The following is a 15,499-nucleotide window of genomic DNA, read 5'->3' on the forward strand; positions in this document are numbered from 1 at the left end:
ATCCATTTAGGAAGATTGTCGGGAGTGAGAATTGAACTCGTGTGACCTTTAGCGTGAGAGGTATGGATGTTAACTCTACGTCAATTCGCCTCCACAGCACATGTTTTGGCATCTCGACTTAGAGACATTTGGCATCCTCTGCTTTTGACGTAGGATTACGTCTTTCATTTCTGTACCAGGGTGCAAGATCAAAGTTTCGAAAACGAGAGAGACGCTGGAGTGCAAGGTTTTGCACGTTAATACCTCTTTACCGGCTGAATGGAGCAGTATAATAATCACTTCATCCGAAAAATAAAATGTCAACGAGTTATATGATTGTCACTAAATGGTTCAAAAAATCGTTTCAATAGCTTAAAAATTGCTTTGAAAGCAAGCTATTGAAATTATCATTGCTCATTGATGATGATTGGTGATCGCAATGTGTTCCCGAACACGGACGCAAAATCTAGGTACCTGGAGAAACCGTCATCGCGAATACCTGCAACCTGTGACTTCTTTTGCTCGTTTGCATTAGTGTTTGGGAAACCATAGCGGACACATGCGAGGCGTGAATACTTTTACTCGCATCAGTTTCTGTTCTGCTTTCGCATGGAACAGTCATGAAAAATTGTTTGCGTGTGAATGGGTCCGAGCGAAGGAATGTCCGCACCCATTTACGCATTCGACTTGGTGTTCCCGTGATGCAATACAATTGACGAATTTACGCAAAGTTGAATCGACTCATGCGACACCTACATTAGGGCTCAGAACCACAAAAGTGATGATGTTTGTTTATTCTACGTTTGTTTATTCTGATTATTCATTTTATTTCTATTTATACTCAATTGAACCATTAAATGTCGTCAGTATATGGTAAGAAAGTTAGAGTTTTGTATATTTATGATGGTTTCAACACGCGATTTGACCAAAGTCGTATATTGAAAACTTTGAAAACTTCAACTTTGTTAATGCATACTGGTTATGAATACTGTGAATAATGACGATGAAGACGATACCATATAAAATTGGCTAATATCATTGATCATGTAGGGGCCCAATCGAGAAGGATTTGCAGTATTTTTAGCGCAACACATGCTACTCATCGTTTATCTAGTTGAAAATAAAATAAAGTTACAACACTTATACCATGCCATTTTTCATAATATACATCGCACATTGTAAAATGATGATTTTCTAACCTTTTCAACGTGGGAAGAATACTTGATTCCGGGAAATTTGAAGGAAAATTCGGATTTTTCTAACAAATTTAAACGAATTTCATATCAAAAAAACAAAACATCATCACTTCACTCGTTGCGCCTTCTGGTTGTAAATCTAACGTAAATTCGTCAATAGCTGTTCTGCTTTCGCATGAAACAGTCGTGAAAAGCCGTTTGCGTTCGAGCGAAGGAATATTCGCACTCATTTACGCATTCGTCCTGGTGTTCCCGTGATGCAATTCAATAGCATCAGTTTCTGTTCTGCTTTCGCATGGAACAATCATGAAAAATTGTCACATCACGAAAAAACCGAAATGAATTTTATGTAAGGTTATATAGACTTTATTTCGTTTTCACCGTGAAGTGGCGCCCTCAGTCTTTATTCTGCGCATGGAGTGATCATGAAAAATCTCGTGTTATTCTCGCGAAAACAAAAATGAATCATATATCAAACATCTTCATTTGCTTTTACAAGGCCCCCCAAATTCCATCTGTTCGTTTCGGGTCCACCAACAAGTTCGAAAGAGTTGAATTTTATGTTAATAACAATTCCATACTTATACCCATCCAACCAACAAGAAAAACCTTCAGCAATCTTTCAAAATATTCATTCATTCATTCATTTAGAATTGATTCAGATGCAATGATTACCGAGCCAACGGTAGTCCTACGTCTACCTTGCGGTTATATCACAGATATATCCCACTTCTTGGTTTTACTCTTAGAAAACACTTTCCATCTTCATTATACAATGAAGTGTAATATTATCACGCATTTATGCAACAGCACCAGTGACTATATGGATATCGTGGTCGTGTTGAACAGCCTTGCATTCCAGTCGGCCTTGGTTCGATCTCCGATGACATCGTTTGGAATTTTTGTTTGGTTACGATTCCAAGCTGACGTTCAGTCTGACAGAAAGAGATGTCTGCTCCCATACATACAAACATTTTGAAGCTTTTGGAAAAGATGCTTTTATTTGTTCATTTCACCCTTCAGCAGACGAAAAGGCATTTTTTTTTCTGCCAAAGATGAAATGTTTTCTGTCAGCGGTACGGGAGTAGGTATGAAACGTCGAGATTTACTGTCATCCCGAAAAAAAATTGTGAAAAATTAACACTTTGGGAGGTTATTTTTCGGAATACATCATGGCACAACGTATGGTTTTGGGTGCCAATGAAAATAGTTATCTCGATTTTTCACTCGGAACTTGCTGCGAAACGTTGATTTGCATGATAATATACCCAATGCAAAATATTAGCTCAATCGGACTCTATTTAGAAGTGTCGCAGACGCTTAAATTTGAGTTTTTTGAAAACCGAAAATTCACCGGGAATCGGAGTTTTCAAAAAAACAAATTTCTAGTGCCTAATGTTTTGTAATTGCACGAAAGGTCGATATTTAGGGCCTGATTCTCGAATACACTTCACGGTGGAAACAATATAAACGGCACGCCATTCAATAACGTTTTACGAGTTAGTAAAGTGTCGAAGATAATAATGAGTTTTTAGGCAGAATGAGCACTTTTCAAATAAAAATCATTAATGAAAACGCGGTGAAACGGACAGTCATATCCATAATCACATCCATGATGGATGGAAGGGAAGAAGGGATTGAGCTCTTTTTTTTTATCTGTATTATAGTGACTTTCAACTCATTTGGCTGGTTCGTCACTTTTAGTTCCATTTTTGGAAGAATGTCGGGAGTGAGTATTGAACTCGTGACCTTTAGCGTGAGAGGCATGGATGTTACCACTACACCAGAACGCCTCCTTTGAGCTCTTTTTTATATTGCTTTCTCTTTTTCTTCTATTTCAGTTACTGGACGCACAAACACTGGGAGAGAGTGAAATTATTCCTCTCGCGAGCGATAAACCTCTACGCTTCGTATATAATGAACCTGTCCAATTTTCTTATAATGTTTCGAATCAAACCAAAATTTTAGGGTAGTTTTATACATATATTTACTTCAAAAATCAAAAGAAAAGTTAATCGTTGAAGCCTTGAGTGTTGAACGCATTTTCACTTGATGCCCTCCATCAAAGTCTTTACAGTGTCATCCGGTACCAGTTTCTCAGTTTTTTTTTCCATTTTCTTAACATGTCTTTCTCGTCTTTGACTGTCTTCTTGCTCTTCCGAAATTCCCGCTTCATTATTGCCCAGTACTGCTCCACCGGGCGCAGCTCCGGACAGTTTGGCGGGTTCATGTCTTTTGGAACAAAATGGACAGAATTGGCCTCATACCACTCCAGGACACCTTTAGGATAGTGGCATGATGCCAAATCTGGCCAAAATAGCGGAGCTTCGTCGTGCTGCTGCAAGAACGGACAAAGGCGCTTCTCGATGCACTCAGATTTGTAGATCTCGCCATTTGTCACGAAAGGCTCACTCCTCAGTCCGCAAGAGCAGATGGCCTGCCAAACGAGATATTTGGAGGCGAACTTCGACATTTCCTTCTTCTTGAATTTGTCGTTCACATCGAACCTGCTCTTGCCGGTGAAAAACTCCAACCCCGGAATTTGCGAAAAATCGGCTTTTATATACGTTTCGTCGCCCTCACACAGCAGCCATATTTTGTCAGCATCTTCTCGTAGAGCTTCCGTGCCCGAGTTTTAGCCGTCGATTGTTGCCGCTCATCGCGGTTTGGGAAGTTCTGTACCTTGTATGTATGTAGTCCAGCTCTCTTCTTTGCATTCTGGACGTAGTTCTGCGACATGCCGATCTTTTTAGCCAAATCACGGCTTGAGACGTTGGGATTTGCTTTAATCATCCGCTTCACCTTTCCCTCCGTCTTTTTGTTCTCCGGTCCCGGTTTTCTTCCAGCTACTTTGCCGTGATCCAACGTCAACCGCTCCTGGAACCGCTTCAACACTCTGGAGACGGTTGAATGGTGAATGTTCAACATTCTTCCCAACTGTCGGTGCGACAGGCAGGAAATTCCAGGTGTTTGGAAAGAATTTGTTCTCTCGACTCGCGTTGGTTCACCTCCATTTTCGTTGAGCTTGAGCTTGGGTAGACTGTACACTTCGTAGTTGCTCTCCGTGATTGACCAGAACCAACCAAATTGCACAAAGAACACACAGAATGACGCTTGGGACTAGCAAATCATTCTCGTTGTGCAATTTTCGGTGATTCGAGCTTTAAATGGTCAATAACGACGCCGGCCACGTCCTTACAGTCACCGGGGGAAGGGAAGGAATGTTAGTATAATATTCGCCGCCCGAAGGCCAGAAGGGTCGCCTCTATAGCGTGGTTCCCTAGCGTTTATCATGGGAGGGATAGTTGTTAGTAGGGAGAGGTAAGGTATCAGGATTCACTGTGGTAAGTGATGTGATTATGTAAACGCGAACTATCGACCACTCGACGAAACAAAAATCCGAAAACAGCATGTTTTACAATACGCGGCAAAGATTATGGTATCCTGAGAAGGAAAACCTGTCAGATAGATTGGTCCGGCTTTTGACGTAGGACTACGTCTAACCGGAAGATATAGGGGGTGAAATGGAAATCTAGGCACTGAACAAGTAGGAAAAAATGCAAGATTTGGAACGCTTACAACTCGAGCATTTCTCAATAGATCGCGAAGGTTTTTGCATCAATCGATAGGAAATATATCTACGCATCTATCATAACGAATAACATTTCATTTTTCTTGAGATAAATAATTGAATAATTGTTAAATATCAAGCATTGTCAAAATGCACTATGTGCCCATTTTTGATTGGTCCATTTTGTGCTCCTCAAATCGTACCGACCAAAACGGGCAACCAGAGCAGCAGCGAAATAGAATGAAGCACGATTGGAAAGGAAAAAGAAAAAAATGAACATTGGTCGCAGTCTCACACATGCGTAATTCTCGAGCCAGCCAGTCAGCTTAAAAATCCCCGCTCCGCTGCAGTAACGATCATTCTTTGTGTGGACACCGACTGGACAACATCGTTGCTGGACGGCGAGGGATCGAGTGCCTTTCTCAAGGCAAGAGGGTGGAGGTGGTAGCGCTGGAGTAGAGTAGGGTAGAGTTTTCAAAGGGCCTTTCTCAAGGCTAGAGACGAATGAACTGAAAAAGTTTAAAATCTCTATAATACAATACCTTCCTTCCTTCCGTAACGATCATTCTCATCCAAACCGTACACCATATCGTTTCGCATCACATCACATCAACAAACCAACACAAGCAGCCATGGTTGGATATGGCAAAGGAGGAAAAGTGAAGGGAAAGGCAAAATCCCGCTCGAACCGTGTTGGTCTGGAGTTCCCCGCAAGGGTAGCTAGGCCGAGCGCGTTAGTACCAGTGCACCAGTCCACCTAGCCGGCGTTATATAGTTTCGGCCGCCGAAGTGATCGAGTTAGCTGGCAATGCTGCTCGTGACGATAAGAAAACCCGCATTCAAAACAGAACACATTCGGTTCGGTGGACATCGAGACAACAGACAGTTGCAGCGAGTGGCGGGTGACAAACGCAATCGCAAAACGGCAGCAGGTAGCAGAAGAAAAAAGTTTCGTTCTTTATACAAACTGCTTTGGTAGCAAAACCAGCCACCGTAAAACACGGCGCTTTTCAGGGCCATTAAACCTTTTAAAGAGGAGTTATCAAAAGTTATTCACAATACCAATGCATTCTAAAGTGACATAATATGATATATAATATGAACTGATTTATTTTGTTTATGCTTGTTTTTGAACTTATTGGTGGTTGAGGTCTTTTAAATTGATCATTCAGTTTTCACAAACCCATGCATGGTTCCCGAATTAAAAGTGGCTTCAAATTACAACACATTGTATGCATGATGGCATTCACGAATTTTCGTGGTAGCAAGAACTGCTTTCTTTGGTTGATAACTGATGTTGAAAATTGACTGAGGTTACATCTGCATTGTATAGAAACATAACTAAGGAGCAACATGATGAGCTATGTATTTCCTGCTGCTCTGTTCTTATTTTAAAGGACTTTAATCCGAAGGTCATCCGTCCCTGTATTCACTGTTGGTTTTTCAGAACGCTTATAGCTCGTCTATTTCTCGACAGATCGTAGAGTTCGTCTCCAAAACCTCAGTTCTTTTTCATTTTTATTTATTTTGTTTGCGGAGACTACAAATCTTACAATTCATTCGTCTCCGAAGCCACAGTTTAAGGTACGGTAATGTGCTCAATAGTGAAATATATGATAGTGAATGAGCTGAGGACCACTATGTATTCCCTATCATAGCCATCATTTTGATTGTACGATATGTGCATACGCCAAAAGATGACCGGCGTTGAACATTTAATAAGTACAAAGCCTTCAGAAAAATATCAAGAAGCAACTATAAGATAGTGAGAAAAAATTGAGAAAGTTTGTAAAAAAAAAACGCAAAAACACAACATCAAAAGTTCTTTTCAGAACGTTCAACATGTTCATAAAGAACAGTAAACTAATCCATTTTTCAGTTATATAGGTAGGTATTCACGTAGGAAAAGAAAATAAAGCAGTATATTTAAAATATATATTTAGCAAAAGCTGTCCCCTTTGTATAGTCCTACGTCACTCCGGTTATGTCCCCGACATTACCCACTCGTCTTTTATTCTAGTATTCATCGCACTTACTTTTTTTCGAAATTCAATCACTCCGGCGGAGATTTAACTGTGGGGAACCTAAGAAGGTAGGTAACCGAGAGAATTCCTGTAAAGCCAATCGAGTCGGCAATATGTTCCATTAATAGTCACGCCTGTTCTGTATCGAACTTCAATCGCGACGACGGTGTGTTATTTTTGGGAAACCTGACAAGATCACCGAGAAAACACCTTCCGTTAAATTGAACCATATTGTGGGAGAGAGCATTAATCGTACATTTTTGGAAGAATATAAACGAAATTGGGAATTCTAGTGTTTCGAATTAATTGCAGCTTCGTTGAATCGGATTATCTGTTACATAGCTTTGACTCAACTGCTGAAAATCTTTGTATTCTCTTTTCACGCATAAAAAGGAAAATCGGGGGAGACTGACGGAGAGAAATGTAAAATGTAATTGGAGGTTGTGGTAAAATGAAAGTCATGAACGAGAGCATATTTTTCATGTTTAATACGTGAGCCACAAACTCAATTCATTCTCTGGATTATTGTTGGTTCGAGTGGTCGATTTTCTAAAGGAAAAAAAAACAACATGATTACTACACATATGATTTATGATTTTAAATAGTAATTTCGAATTTTATCATAAGTACTTATCTTGCTATGTATGACACACACTAACAAATGTTAGGCCAGCGATGTATTAAATTACTCATCGCGAATAACAAATGAATAAAAAATCACGGATAACAAACGAAATATAAAAAAAAGTGCACAAAAACACCAAATATAATCACAGACAAATCTGCCCCTGCGCGACTCTTCCCTGCCTGTAAAGAAGTCCCGTTAGTAACAGTGCATCCACGCCAAAGGAACGAGCAAACAAACACTTGCGTAAACACGCCAGAATGACACATCACTGCTTTTAATAGTATTAATGATGATTCACTCGCGCATACGATGCATATTAGCCTTCTGTTATTTACGAATTTACAACAAACTCGCAGTATAAACTGAAATTAGAAATAGTCCCATCGGGTATTTGATTTCCGCAAATTCGGCTGCACCAATGCAGAGTTCTCTGAATATCAAACCACTATTTCCAACGACCAACACACCGAGTTTGTATATAGATTGCACACTCATTCGCGAGATACTGTAGACATTATGATCGTAGACAACGTAACGCAAACGCACACACACCAGCATGCTCTACCCCATACAGAGGTTTATAACACGCACACTGAGCCAAACACTGATGTCGCTTGAAGCGTGAAAAAAAGAGGTTTAAACCTCCTCGACACCTGATTTTGCAATTATTTTCACTGAAATTTTCTCCCGTGAAATTCAACTTTCATTGCACTTCAACGCGCATCGATCACCAATCACTTTGGAAAACCCGCCCGATTTTGAAAAAAAAAATCTCTCGTTTCGCTTCCATTCACTATTCCACGTAACGCAGCTTCGTTTTTCTCATAATCGTTTTTATTTCCTCTCGATGAAGCCGTAAAATCACGTTAAAACAGGTATAAATGGCATTGGAACGAAGGAACGCACTTCTAGAAGCTTGAGAAAGGTGCTCAACGCCGTAATTACAAACAAAAGATCACTTTATACACTACTTAAAAGAAACAAACGACGCGATAACATGTTTGTGCATGTCGACCGAAATTATGCACAGAGTAACAGAAACAATATCATGCAAATATTGTTTCTAAAGATAATTTTATATTATAATGGTAAGTTTTGGTGAGAATATCTGAAACTTCATAGAAAATAGTTTAAATTAGGGTCAGAACAACGTACTTCTAGTAGGTAAATAACGCTAAGAAAAAAAATTTCATTCAAATTTTAGCAATTTAAAACTACCTTAGGGCCGACTAATCTGTTAGAGAATAGTTGGCCTCATACAAACTTATGTCATATCCAGATGTCGACACCATTCCGCCGTCAACGCGAATAACATAACAGAAAATGTCATGACTCACAAACACTGGTAAGCATTTGTATAATATACATGGTACAGCAATATAAGATTAATACGAGCGAGCGAAACAAAAGACAAATAAGCTTTCCGCATACTTTGCCACGTACACGGCCCAGACCGAGATAGATATTGTTCTCCTTCATGCGCTCCTTTTTGACGTAGGACTACGTCTTTCATTTCTATACCGGGGTGTAAAATCAAAGTTTCGAAAACGAAAGCGTTACGCCGGAGACCGAGATTTTGAGCGTTAATAGCTCCTAAACAACTGAACGAAAAGGTATGATAAACACTTCATTCGAAAGATAAAATGTCTACGCGTTCTATACTTGTTACTTTCTGATCCAAAAACTTGTTTCAATAGTCTTAAAATTGCTTTCAAAACAGGCTATTGAAATCACCAATCGGTATAAAAGCGAGCGCCGCTCGGAAATCCACTCAGTTCAAATTGAACAGCGATTGGAGCATGTTGTCGCTGTTGTGGTGAAGCTTTTCGTTTATCATGAAAGCGCGGATGAACGGTGTCGCCAAGAGACTGTTTGTGCACCTTAGGCCAGAAGGGAATCCATCAGGAGGAGAGTGATGCCACAAACGGTTCCCCGGGAAGATCTCGAAGCAGCCGCTACACACACACACACACACACATACACGCGCGGAATTCTTTCCGTTTGGATGCCATTCAGCATCGAGAAAGATCCGGAAAATAATCTGCCAGTTCCTCTGGGAATTTAAAAATACATTCATGTGAAAGAGTTTATTTGAATGTTTTCTATCCATGTAACACTGTGACCAAATACATTTGGTTTTGTGTTTTTTCAATCAATCGCAATTAACAGGATAGCTTCTGAAGATTATTCTTCCCCATCAGTAGGATATTTCCGTATCCACTATTGGATGCATAAAACATTGTGCCTCCAACGTAACGCTCTCGTTTTCGAAGTCCCCCAAATATTCATTCATTCAGAATGAATTCAGATTCAACTTCAAACAAATGATCTCTAAATCAACGATAGTCCTACGTCACCCTTGCGGTTATACCATAGATATAACCCACTTCCTGTTTTTACTCTTAGAAAACATAATATATAATAAACATTATTATCACGTATTTGCTGAAGAACTGCTGAAGCATCATTAGCGATGTGGATAGCGTGGTCGTGTAAAATAGCTTTGCATTCCAGCCGGCCTTGGTGCAATCCCCATTGACGTCGTATGGACTTTTTTTTGGCACAATCCCAAATGAAATGAGAAAAGAAAACAGAGAGAGAGAGATGTCTGCACGCATACATACAAACCATTTTTATGCTTTTGAAACACCTCATTATTTGTGCATTTGACTCTCCAGCACACGGAATGGCATCATTTCTGTCGAGGATGAACTGTTTTCTGCCAACGCTAGTTTGGGTGTAGATTCCGAAGAAAGCTTGCGATGAATAGATTTCTGCGTCAAGAAGTTGACAACATTTTCTGTTTTTTTTTACTAGACTCATCTTTCCTCGTTGTACAACACGCCCAACCAAGTACTTCGAATTCGACGGAACTTTCAAAAAATGCTAATAATACCAAAATTCATTCTCTCTATATGCTCTCTTACACAATGGTCAATATTGAACTAGAAAGTTGATAATTTTCAAAAATCAGCGAATTTTCCATCCCATCAGTCGTTCCAGATTCTTTTGCTATATGAATTACTTCAACTGTAAGAACGTTTTGAACATTGGCATCAGCCAGAACTGTGTCACCTCGCCACTTCTTAGAGGAACATAGATCTTTCAGTCGTGTTGCCTTATACAAGTCTGAAGCAGTTTTTGCAGCAATTTTGCCCCATTTCTGCTTCGAGTCGCTAACGGTTCCTGTACGATTAAAGTATTAAATATCTATGATTGACTATCATGTGCTCCTAAGAGACGAATGAACTCTCAGAGTTTAAAGTCTCTCTAATTCATTACCGATTACCGATCATGTGCTCCCTTGGCCGAGTGGTTAGCGTCATAACTAACATGCCGGGTGTTCGGGTTCCATTCCCGTTCTGGTCGGGGGAATTTTTCGTCAAAGAAATTTCCTCCGACTTGCACTGTGATCACGCGTATTCTAGAACTTGCCACTCAGAATAATACATTCAAGGCGTGTTATTTGGCATAGAAATCTCAACTAAGTACTAATAAAAATGACGCAAGTAAATACTACATTGAGATGGCGAAGTTCCTCTAGGAACGTTAGTGCCATTGAAGAAGAAGAAGAAGAAGAAGATTGACTATCAAATTTACTTTTTTTTAGGAATACAACTTACTTTGACAAATGATCCTACCATAATGAGCTCGCAAATACATTCAAGGTTTCATTTTCTCCCACTAATGTCTCCTGAAAATACGAAAAAAAAATTACTAGACACTATTTTTGCTAACGTTTTTTAACCACTTATAGAGAACTTGTCAAACTTTTACACAGAATATCCGTTTAGTACGAAGAATTTGATTGCCGTTCATAATTTTCTTCATGAAAATTTGTTTATTTGAACCGCGAGGGGAAAGCATCATTTTTGCAGCAAAAAATGTTTCTAACGTTTATCTATTTTGATATAATTCGGTCTGCAGAAAATTGTCCTTACGTTCGACACTTACCATTATAAAAAAAAAGTTTGTAACTCTGTAAATTTGCTCGTTGAAATCCCCTTTTTTTGCTTTGCGTTTTGTTTATGATTGCTTCATATGAGCTGGCTATCAAACTCAGCTTCGATGTCCCGAATTCAATAGCGAATGGTTTGACTTTTTTCAGGGAAACTTCCGCTCCGTTTGTTTTGCTTTGACCTAAAGCGGACCTTACACGGTCAACTTTATTGACAATATGATGACATTTGAGAGCATAATGACAGCTGAACATGGCCCACGACGCAGAAATCCGGATTTTCTGATTTTCGAGCATCAATATCGTGACATTTCATATAGATGCATGATGTTGACGTTTTACCTCACGGACTTCCAGACTGAGTTGCCAGATATGCAAGCGCACATTTAATTTTTTTTAGTCTTTTTTGCGATTGCAATTAAAATTTATAAACTACTGAAATTGTAGGAATCATAAATGGAAGCTTTTGGTTTGGAAAACCGATACTTTGAATAGCAAAATACGGTACTTTTCACGATGCAAATCAAAACTTCAAAGTAAACTGACAATGTGATGGTGAGAGAGTGGATGAAACTTAACAATGTTTTAGGAATTTTTTAACGTTGAACTCGGTCATTCTTTGCGCTAGTGAGCGGGTTGTGTGTTTCTTCACACTCCGCTATAAAATTTGGAATGAGAAGATCTGGGAAAATCACAGATGAAAAAACATCATGTGTTAATTCAAGCTACAGTAGAATCCCGATTATCCGCGGAATAGTCGGGCAAACTCACCGCGATTAATGAATATCGCGATGACCCATTAAAGGACAAAAAAAATGCAAACACGAAAAGAGATGTTTCAACATAAAAACTATGTTCTATCAATACAAAAATCAATCAACTATCCATCTATAAGGTCGTGTACACCAGTGGCTAAATAATGTAAAAGCCATGACCACAACAAAAGAGCATGGGCTTACCACTCACTAACAAATTCCGAAAAGGCCTATTGATTTACTATGGAACTCGCAGTCACGAATAATCCGCAGGTCGGATCACCCGCTCGCGGATAATCGGGGTTCTACTGTCATAGACTCATTTATGGAATAAAAACATTTGCTTGCAGATAAAATAACTTGCATATATTATCGCAAAGTAAAATAATCTGGCATCTCTGAAACTGAAAGGAACAGTCTGTATTTGTGAAACGAGTATTATGATGTATTTTTGAGAAGAAAACCCGAATTCTAAAGTGTAAATTATGAATGAAAATTAACTTTTACGAATCAAATTAGTATTCTATGTGAATGCAAATCACTTTTTTTCTGCAAGTGGTGAGAAAATCCCATACAAAAAATATGTCTGTAATTGACGTTATATTATAATAATACATTTTAGTAGGAATATCTGAAAATTCAGAGGAAGTAGGTTAAGTTAATGTTAGGACTACGCGCTTCAACTAATTAAATAATACCAAGTAGATATTTTCATTCAAATTTTACCAATTGAAAATTGCCTTTTAGCCTTCTAATCTGATAGAGAATAGTTTGGATCCCAAACTCGAATGTCGCCACTAGCCATTGCGGATATTTTCGTTGTCTCGGGTTGAGGGCGATATTGACCGTGTAAGGTGGAAAAATATTGATTGAGGTTAGATCAGATGTTGAAAGCCTAGCTGTCACGATATTGAAGACACTTATTGCCAATCCGGTTGATCATGTAAGGTGCCCATAAGACTAGATGAGACGACTGGCTTCTTACTCTTCTTCGTCGTACAAAAACGAAGCCATGACATAAAGATGCCAGAGTTGCCAAATATTATAAAATTTCGGATTTTTGGAATTTCTGTTTTTATGAATCGTAACATTTGGTTGGTGCGAATTTAATGATTTTGCATATTTTCAGTAAGGCAATCTCAAAAAGGATAAATGATGAAATAAATCTTTTAAATACCCATATCTATAATATAACAAGGGGCTGTCCACATACCACGTGGACAACTGTAGGGGGGTAGGGGTTACGAGAATGTCCACGCTTGTCCACTGTGAGGGAAGAGGGGGTTCAGATAATGTCCACGTGGACACGTTCCGATTAGTTTAAAGAGTCATTTGATGAAAGGAAAGGGATGGAAAGAGAAAACAATAAATACAAGGGAAAGTATTGTAACTATTGAAAATAGATTTCAAAAGGAAACAGAAGATCAAAAGGGTTTTAAATGAGGCACCCATTACTCAATAGAAAACCCCAAACATTACAATTTCGGAAGGATAGGAGGACAAACCTATTATAAAACCCAAAACCGATTTTTATACCCATGTACCAAGAACTCATCGTAAATTTGAATATAAATTTAGGAAATTGTAGTTGTATTGTGAAATAAAGTAAAGTTTTGTGAAGAGGCGTTTTTACAAAACGTAGTGGTTCCAAAATTAAATTTACCATCCGAGTGATTGTGAGGGAGAAACCCATCCACAGGGCAAGGGTCCAATACCTAGAGGAAACAACGCCACCAATGACTACTTCTCCTTCTTTGAAAGTTTTTAGAACTCCCAAGTTTCGCAAACATGAATCACGGAAAACAATTTCTTTTTCAATGGTGCACAGACCGTATCTCTGGATAAGTGTACCTAGTAACGAAGACAATCTTGGTCTTCGTTGAAATGTAATATTTTCTGAAATACACTTCTATTGGGTTGTCTATGAAGTTTGTGCCACTCTTGATGATAATCAAATCGAGACGCAGATCAAGAATAATCCTCAGTACACTCGACTCAAGAAATAGTAGACTCATTACAAATATTTATATTTATTGCAATGTATGGCTCTACACTATTTGCCGGGAAACACGCTTTATAAATGCAACGGAAACTCGCAGTTTCCAACTACGAATGCTATTGGCAAATGAGCTTTCGAACGAGGTTTCCGACTTTAGGGGCAAAAGAGTGGCCACATGGTGGTCAAAATTTACAACGAGGATGTATCTCCTGCCTTAAAACCTTGAGAATACTGAGAGTAGTGATCAAACTGCAACCTGAATTTCCAGTACCATGTCGACGAGGTGATGCCTCACCGGAGTAATAACCGAATGATAACGGGTGGCCAAAACTCTAACTGACGTGCCAACCTCCCACCGATAGCTAATCAACTTTTGTTTGGGGCCAATGGATGATGCTGGTGGTCCGAGTGAAAAATACCACCAGGAACAACTGAGGTGGAGTTAGTGGGCGTGAAGCAAACTTTGTCAAATTTAGCTCACTCAAATACCACCAAAATTGTCCGTTGAAGCGGCTTGAAGTGGTCCGAAAAATCAAGGGCTCCATAATCATGATCGAAAACGTGAAAGCGATGAAGGAGCAGCGAATCTTGTCCAGATTAAGACCGGCCACTGCAAAATATCACATAACTTTAACAGGAGATTCTTTCACCCTTTGCGATCTTTGCGAGAACCGCTATTCGGTCGAACACATCGTTTGTGTTTGCCTGAAATACGAGAACCTCCGGAACTTTTACGGGATCAGCGGGTGCGTTTGTGGTCATCCTTGAAGATAAGCCTTTATAAACTGCTACATTGCTTTGTTTCCGAAAAGATGCCAAATGGTATTTCAAAATTTGAATAAGAAATTGTGATCCAAATGATCCTTGTTTCTTCCCTCCGTGATTCACCACCATTGGCCTGGGTTTTTGGTAATCGGACATCTTCGCCAAATTACCAGAAAAAAGAGTTCAATGTGTAAATGTGTTGAAATTTTCGTGATATATAAATTTGAAACTGTTCATCAGTATCTGTATGTGAATCAAGTAAAATCAAGTAAACACACTTATTAGGCCGTTTTTGCTGAGACGAACCAGTTTAGCAGAATAGGAGAGGATAGCTTAAAGTCTTAAAAAATAAAGAAAAAAAAAAACATAATATAACGTAATAACTACGTCAATAGGATTTGGAAGAAACTTAACATCTATACAAATAAACGTCACGGGAAATGTTGGGAAACAAATTGAGGACAAACCGTTACTATTTATAAAGCTAACATTTCTATCAATGTCCAGCCATAGAAAAGAAAACAGGAATAAATTTAAAATGAAATTGAAGCGAAGTTCAATTATTTTATATTTTTTCACGAAATGGAGAAATGTCCACGTGGACTACAGGGGGAGGGATATAGA

Source organism: Toxorhynchites rutilus, chromosome 1 (assembly GCF_029784135.1).
Source record: "Toxorhynchites rutilus septentrionalis strain SRP chromosome 1, ASM2978413v1, whole genome shotgun sequence".
Taxonomy (NCBI): domain Eukaryota; kingdom Metazoa; phylum Arthropoda; class Insecta; order Diptera; family Culicidae; genus Toxorhynchites; species Toxorhynchites rutilus.